General features: G+C 37.6%; 1 long non-coding RNA gene across 1 annotated transcript; it reads left to right on the top strand.

Moving 5' to 3' along the window:
• The first annotated feature begins 2,545 nt into the window (after nucleotides 1-2,545).
• Nucleotides 2,546-3,811, top strand: LOC125489379. Its single transcript, XR_007266934.1, has 2 exons — nucleotides 2,546-3,223; nucleotides 3,456-3,811. It is a non-coding gene; the product is annotated as an uncharacterized LOC125489379 (long non-coding RNA).
• Nucleotides 3,812-7,027: the final 3,216 nt, after the last annotated feature.

Raw genomic sequence — 7,027 nt, 5'->3', positions numbered from 1 at the left:
AAATGGTTTACAAACGTTGCTCTTTTTTGTTTTTACTTAGGTATATTCTAGTGACGAATACAATTAGCTCTACAACAGCGGTTCCCCAATTCTTTTCAATGTAGAACTCTTTTGGTTCGCCGTTATTTTGAAAGAACCCTAGTTTAGGCCTTGAACCTATTACCAGCCACCTAGGTACTTACGCCATAAGTGCTTGATCTTAGTATACTTGAATTATAACGGACCCCATAGGATCTCTCATGGAACCCCAGGGTTCCACGGAACACTAACCGGAACCCTTGCTCTAGATTACTCTCATATAATACAAATGCACCGACCTAAAATCATAATAAACATGGACATTAAAGTTCTCTGGAGTGAAAGTAAACTTTGTCAGTGCAACTAACAACAGCATTTAGCAAATGCGAAATATTATTTCATTTTGTTATCAAATGCAACAGTTCCCGACATTACTGAGTGCACGGCCGCACTCACAGTCGCCGTGAATGTAAATTACAATGATCATGTCGGTAACTGTACACGAAACACAAGAAAATTGCCTTTATGTTGCACTGTCTTGCATAGTAAAGGGATTTGAATTAGTGATATTGAATAAGGGTCTTTGAGGAAATCCATCTTTAGGACATTTATGTTGTCGTATTGAATTTCCTAGATACTGCTGCATACCTAGCACGGGGCGAAAGACGCGCACGTCAAGACGTGATAAAAGTTTTTGATTGCACTCGCTCTCGGTCGCGCGATATGAGTGAGCGCGAAGAAAATCTTTTGACATGCGCGGCTTGGCCGTATGCTGATGAATTAATAGCGATAAAAATATAGGTTTAACCAAGACAATAATACAAAATAATGTTTCAGAACCCACATAAAGCAGCTACACACATGCCCACACAACTACGCAAGGGTTTCAGGGAGTTAATAAATTACTAGAAGATATTGAGTGTACACAGTACAAATAGCACGTGTGTAGAACCCACCACATTGTGTATGCTAAGTCCCACCGGATTGGGTACGGATAGGCGCGACTAAAGCCTCCTATCGGCGGATTGTTTATCGAGTGGATGGAAGGAATAGTTTTTCCAAAAGATAAAACTGCGATCCGAAACCTCAAATGAAAACGAACTGGGAAATAAGTTTTTGTTTAACTTTCTATGCGTGAAATACAAAATATGTTTTTATAGCGTGACTTGTAAAATGGCAATACTATAAATATGCACTACGGTAATATAGAACTGCTGGCTAGTACAACCTACTTACTCCAGCTCCTTTTCTAACCTACAAACCTCCTTTGAACCGAAAATAGATACGAATTCAGTATTCCGTTTTAGAAATTGAATTCCCAAGCTTACAATATGGGCAGAATATCTTAACAACATCAAATAGGATATCGATACAGGGGTATATATTCACGATCCCTCCTTCTAGTTTAACCTAAGCACGTTCCGACTCATCCGAAGGACGACTGTGGAAGTACCTACCTACATAAATATAGATAGTTGTATATTTTCACACTGCCTCTCAACAAAACTATTTCCTTTAGACATTACTCTGTATGTCAACCGTCACTCTGAAGGCTTTTCCCATCCTGTGCATGCAGTGACAAAACCTGAAAAAAAAAAACAATATTTAAGTGGAGGTGGTTTGACACATCAACCTAAACATGGGCATGCAGATAGCCATTGTAACTAAGACCTCCACAAAAAAAAATATAAATTTAGGTACAATATTTTCGTTTTTAGTAGTATTCTGATGCGCTGTTAAATGTACCTACTTCAATATTGGTGTAGGTGTAGGTGTAGGTGGTAGCTAGCATTTTCCATTTAGAAGTAATTTAGTGCTAATTCAATGGAACCTTTTCATTGCTCGCGAGTGAGGTAAATAATGAATCAAACTTGTTTGTTTGTTCGTTGCTTTACGTTGAAGAAGAAATACTTAACAAGATTATTTTATTTCTCCATCTCCCGGCGCGACGGCCCGCGGTGTCTGCTTACAAATTAAAACCCACAGCGTTCGGTTTCCTTCCACCTTTGTAGTGGTGCTAGCAAATAAAAAAACGGTCAAGAGCGAATCACGGTGGACACGTGATTTTTTTACGAATTTCCAATAGACGTGACAAAGACATTTATTTGCGTCAAATGTGGTTCATACATACGAGTATGATGTTACATTTTATAATCAGTTCAGCACATTTCACCTTACAGGCATGCAATTATTTAGGGCAATAAAAATTGATCAATAAAATTTTAACCCTTTCGGCTTATTATACCGCTTTGGCAACAACCTGCATATTAATGAAATATAAAATGTTTTTTTTACTTTCAATTTGGCACTTCAGTTTGGAAGCACCCCCCTCAATAGTTTCAGTGACGGAGGCGCCCTCTGCTGCATATTGCATGCGTGACACGGAACAGCGATGTCGCACCAAACACCCATTGCTACGGAGAATTGAAAATAGAAGGGTTTATCGAACAATTTTCCATCTCTCACTATCGATATCGTTTTGAATTGACAGATATCTCATATTTGCGTGTTGCCCATGGACCCCTGCACGGCTAGTATGGCCATAATAAGACAACATGTGAAGTGACTGATTAAATTGAGTCACTTTTTGATATCAGTCTTAAATGTTAGCATAGGGTGTACATGGGACTCATTTTAGTTGTGTGATTGGATATAAGCCACAGTGACACTGAAACTTTTCTGCTCTGTGGAAATATGTATTTCATTCGTTCTTTTTTTTGAAAATCCCTCATTTGTGGCTCTTGTTTGTATTGTCTATGGTTTTTTGACAATTTAAATGTCACCAAACGTCAAATTTGAAGAAAATTTTCGCTGTTTGGTGCGTTCGAGTGAAATATTTTGATAATATTACCATTGCATTTTTGCATTGCGCTACCCCATGGACTCATTAACTACTTTCTTGAGTTTCTTGGACGTCGTCACATGAAATAATATACGACCGAGCTTGATCCCGACCAAGCACGATCAGATTCCTTGGGAGTTCTTCGGCAGACGATTTCTATGCACCGGCTCCATGAGACGAAGAACAAAACAGCATGCCACCTGACTGATGACCCACCCACCGTTTACCCGGCCCCAGGAGCTAGAAGGCCTTGAGACAAAAGCTCGGGCAGGATTCTGATGGGCGCAACAGAATATCATCTACGATGCTTGTCCCACGGTCTGACTGAATATTTGTATAATCAATGGAAGGAAAAAACAGTAGGTAAGTGCCAGTACCAGTCACATGTTATTATAATTGGGCACATGCACACAAAACAACTCAAAAAACTTTTTTCACTTGGCAGTACTTGGTCAACTAGGCCATTCATTGGAAGGAAACCCGTACCCCAGCAGTGAGGATGTGATGGGCTATGATGATGAAGATGACAATAGGAGTCATAATCTTAGTTCATAAGTATAACTAAAATCTAATGAAACATTTTTGTTTGTTACAGAACATTGAAATTGGCTCGTAGGCAAGACGGAAGATGGTCAAAACCGGTCAGAAAATGATGGCCTAGACACGGTTGGAGAGCTCTTGTTGGCAGAAACCACCTGAAGATGGTCAGATGACATCAGCAACCTTGTGGTGATACAATGAACCGGAGCGGCACCGAACTGAAAAAGTTGAAAAACTTGGCATACATACTATGAGACCTATTTGATGACTGATATAAGCCAAGTTCAGAGTGATTATTGTGATAGTTGATAACTAAGAATACCTAATATGCTTTTATGGTGTGTGAAATAGTATACTTTTTATAATTTATTAATTAAAAGTTTAATAAATGTTTTACTTACCTAAAGAAAATATTATATTTTTATAACCATTTAATTTAGTTGTACATGCTAGCATATCCACTTATTTTTTTATAGTTAGTGTGTTGTTGATAAATAATAAAGCCTGACTAGGGTTTGTCGCTGTGGTGAAAGGACAACCAGTGATCATAGCATCAGTCGCTGACTGCCCGGTGTGCCGGACCTATTCAATGTATATGATTTACATTTCGTGAACTCCACATTTAGCATTCAAACTATTCAATTAGCCACTTCATTACCTACATACTTTGGCGTGAATAGGCAAACTTAAAGTATATGGGAGACAACTGAAAATCAGTGGTTTGTTCCTAAGGGCAAACATATGCACTGAGTTGCTTCCAAACAAACTAATGTCTATCTATCTAACTTCTTAGCACATGTCAGCGACAGGATTTGAATCCACATCTCTTCCGTGAGGGGCGGGCGCTTACCCGTCTGAGCTAACACCGCTACATATAAGTAATATACTTAATGTATAATTTTAGTCAAATAAAAAAGAGGATGTGTGTTTTGACAAATGTTGTTTTTAAAGCATTTTCAACGGGTTATTAGAGACCCGGATCATCCTCCCTATAAGTATTATAGTAATTTTCCTTTCCTGCATCTCTTCTTGTAGAGCAAGGATGAAATTAACAAAAACTAAACAAATAATTATTTGTGTCACATGTTATCACCACCTTCGAACTTGAGTGATATAATGCTACCTAAACAAATGTCAAACTGAGACATGTGTGGATAAATTGGTACACCCATGTTAGGAAATAAGACAAATCTTCCAATCTCGCTGTCAAAATTGTAACTCACATCTTGTAGTGATTATTTCGTGTTGGCCATGTTAGCGTTTGTGAGGACAACTGGTATCACACAATTTGTTGCAACTAGCTGTCATTTATATCTTGTCACCGCCATACTGTGCTACGCGTGCTGGTAGCTCTGTTAGTTAACCATGTATCACAAAATCTGTAAATGGGTTATTTATACGATAAAAGTCATGCTGTGTTAATTTGTTTTAGGTAGAAGATTTTTGTCGTAATTTTCGCCAGATAATAGGGTAACGTAATATATATATATAAACATATACTTATCTTATTGGTTACCTAGTTTATTTAAGTTAGTAAGTTCTGACTTTTTCCTTCTTTAAGTACCTACATATTGATATCGATTCTGAAGGCAGAAATTTTAAATTTAGCGATGTCAAAACCTTAATTTCTTTGTTTAAAATTCGACTCTATGATTGTTTCCGTAAATGTCATTTTATGCTAGCAAATTTTTTAGTTTGACAGCGTTAAGATTAGAATTTCTGCCTTCAGAATCAACATCATTAATGCAGTTATATTATGTGCACTCTGTTTAACATTGTATTTGTATATACACTTAAGGATACCTATTACTGGCCTTACCTTAAACACACTACTTATTGTATAATCTACTTCATAACGCTGTTGGTTATCTATAAATAAATAAATAAACATATAGGTAAATACACTTAAATTTTACTCTTAGTTTTAGATGACATGACAAAAATTTACTTTATTTATTTTTATAAAAACTAGAACAATAAATCCTTGTGTTGAGAACCTGTCTCAGAAACAAATCAGGAACTTACTTTTCGTTTATGGTTATAACCACAACATAACAGTGCCATAAGTCTGCGAGATAAGATCAACGAGACGGACTTTAAGTTACTTATCAACTATAAAAAATCCAATTTCTTCTTACAATGAACCATTCTCTACAAAAGCTACCAAAACAACGTTAACGTCTTCGCAAATAAAAGAAATGAACTCCGTGCAATTTACTTTTCCGGTCACGTTCGTTATATCGTTTAGGGGATAATAGTTTTACCTGCAGAGCAAATTATGTTTTCTCTTCTATTAAATTAATGACGCTAATATCCCTCTGACCTTTCCCGACCATTTAAAAGCAAGTGGTTTTTTGTTATAGCGGCACGGAAACAAAAGCGGGTTTAAAAATGCACAAAACAATACCGTGAAATAGCTATTACGTTGCTGAAACTTTACCCACATGCGGTTGTGTGTCATTTTTCGCAAATTCAACTAAACAAGCATAAACAACGTGCAAATTAACCGAGACCGGACACAGATGAAAATTGCACAGTCGAAATAAAGGCAAGTTTGTCAGCGATTAACCGGCCAGCACTAAATTAATTTGAGAATCGCCGCATCTGAAGCCGAATAATGAAAACTGTCCAAGTGCCCTATTCTCGAAACAACTCGAGTTTTATGCTGCTCGAAAGGAGAACAGGAATGTACGCGAGTATTTAAGCCGTGCACTTTTAACAGCAGAATTTACAGTAATAGGACTCGGCAAGAGTGTATTTCCCTCGTGGAGAGTATATCAACGTTGATATTAACGCCTGACAACTGAGTTATGTATCACTTTCTGCACGGAATGAGAGAGTTGGTGCTTAAATGCAAAATTTACGTTTAAGCGAATTGCCGATTGGGAGTCATCATTTAAATGTTCGTTGTAATGTAAAGCTTTCATATGTGTGTGTAAATAAGATAAACAATAGTGAATTATAATTCTGTAGTGAATTATCTGGGTTAACTTTTTGTGAGTATAGATACCTATTTCAGCATGGTATGCTTTGCAGAGCCATGCTTGGTGAGAAAACCGTGATTGATCTTATGATCCATTGGAGAACTCAGGTTACCGGTATAGCCGTCAAAAGAATAAGCTGAGCACTGAGATGGTCACCTCAGCTATGTTACCAACCTATACTTGCCTACGGCTGGATTAAAATGAATAAGTACATATACATTTTTGGATTACAATATCAACGACGCAAACCAATCCAATTAGGCAATAATTTAATATTTTTTCCGAAAATATAATGATTTTTTGCCCGGCGTCATATGAAACTAAAAATATCAACCAGTTACGGAGCAGGCACGTAGCGATCCGGATGGAACTCGATTGAGCGCGGCCCTCCCATTGGTCCGCCGGTGTCACCTATACCTACTCAATGTCTGAATCATAATTAAAACTGTTTCCGGTGCCTTGGGCAACGGCAAATCGCTTTTACCAGCCTCCCTGCCTCCCCTACCGGCGGCTGATATTGGCTACGTAATAGGGTACTTTAGTATTTATCAAAATGGCTACACGCGTTTTATCTTTGATGGGGTTTTCTCCCAATTTCGAGTGTCTGCCAATTTTTTTGCATCATTTATTTTTGCTGCTTATT

Source organism: Plutella xylostella, chromosome 13, assembly GCF_932276165.1.
Source record: "Plutella xylostella chromosome 13, ilPluXylo3.1, whole genome shotgun sequence".
Classification (NCBI taxonomy): Eukaryota; Metazoa; Arthropoda; class Insecta; order Lepidoptera; family Plutellidae; genus Plutella; species Plutella xylostella.
Note: the sequence above shows the minus strand (reverse complement) of the source record. Positions and strands in the feature narration are given on the sequence as shown.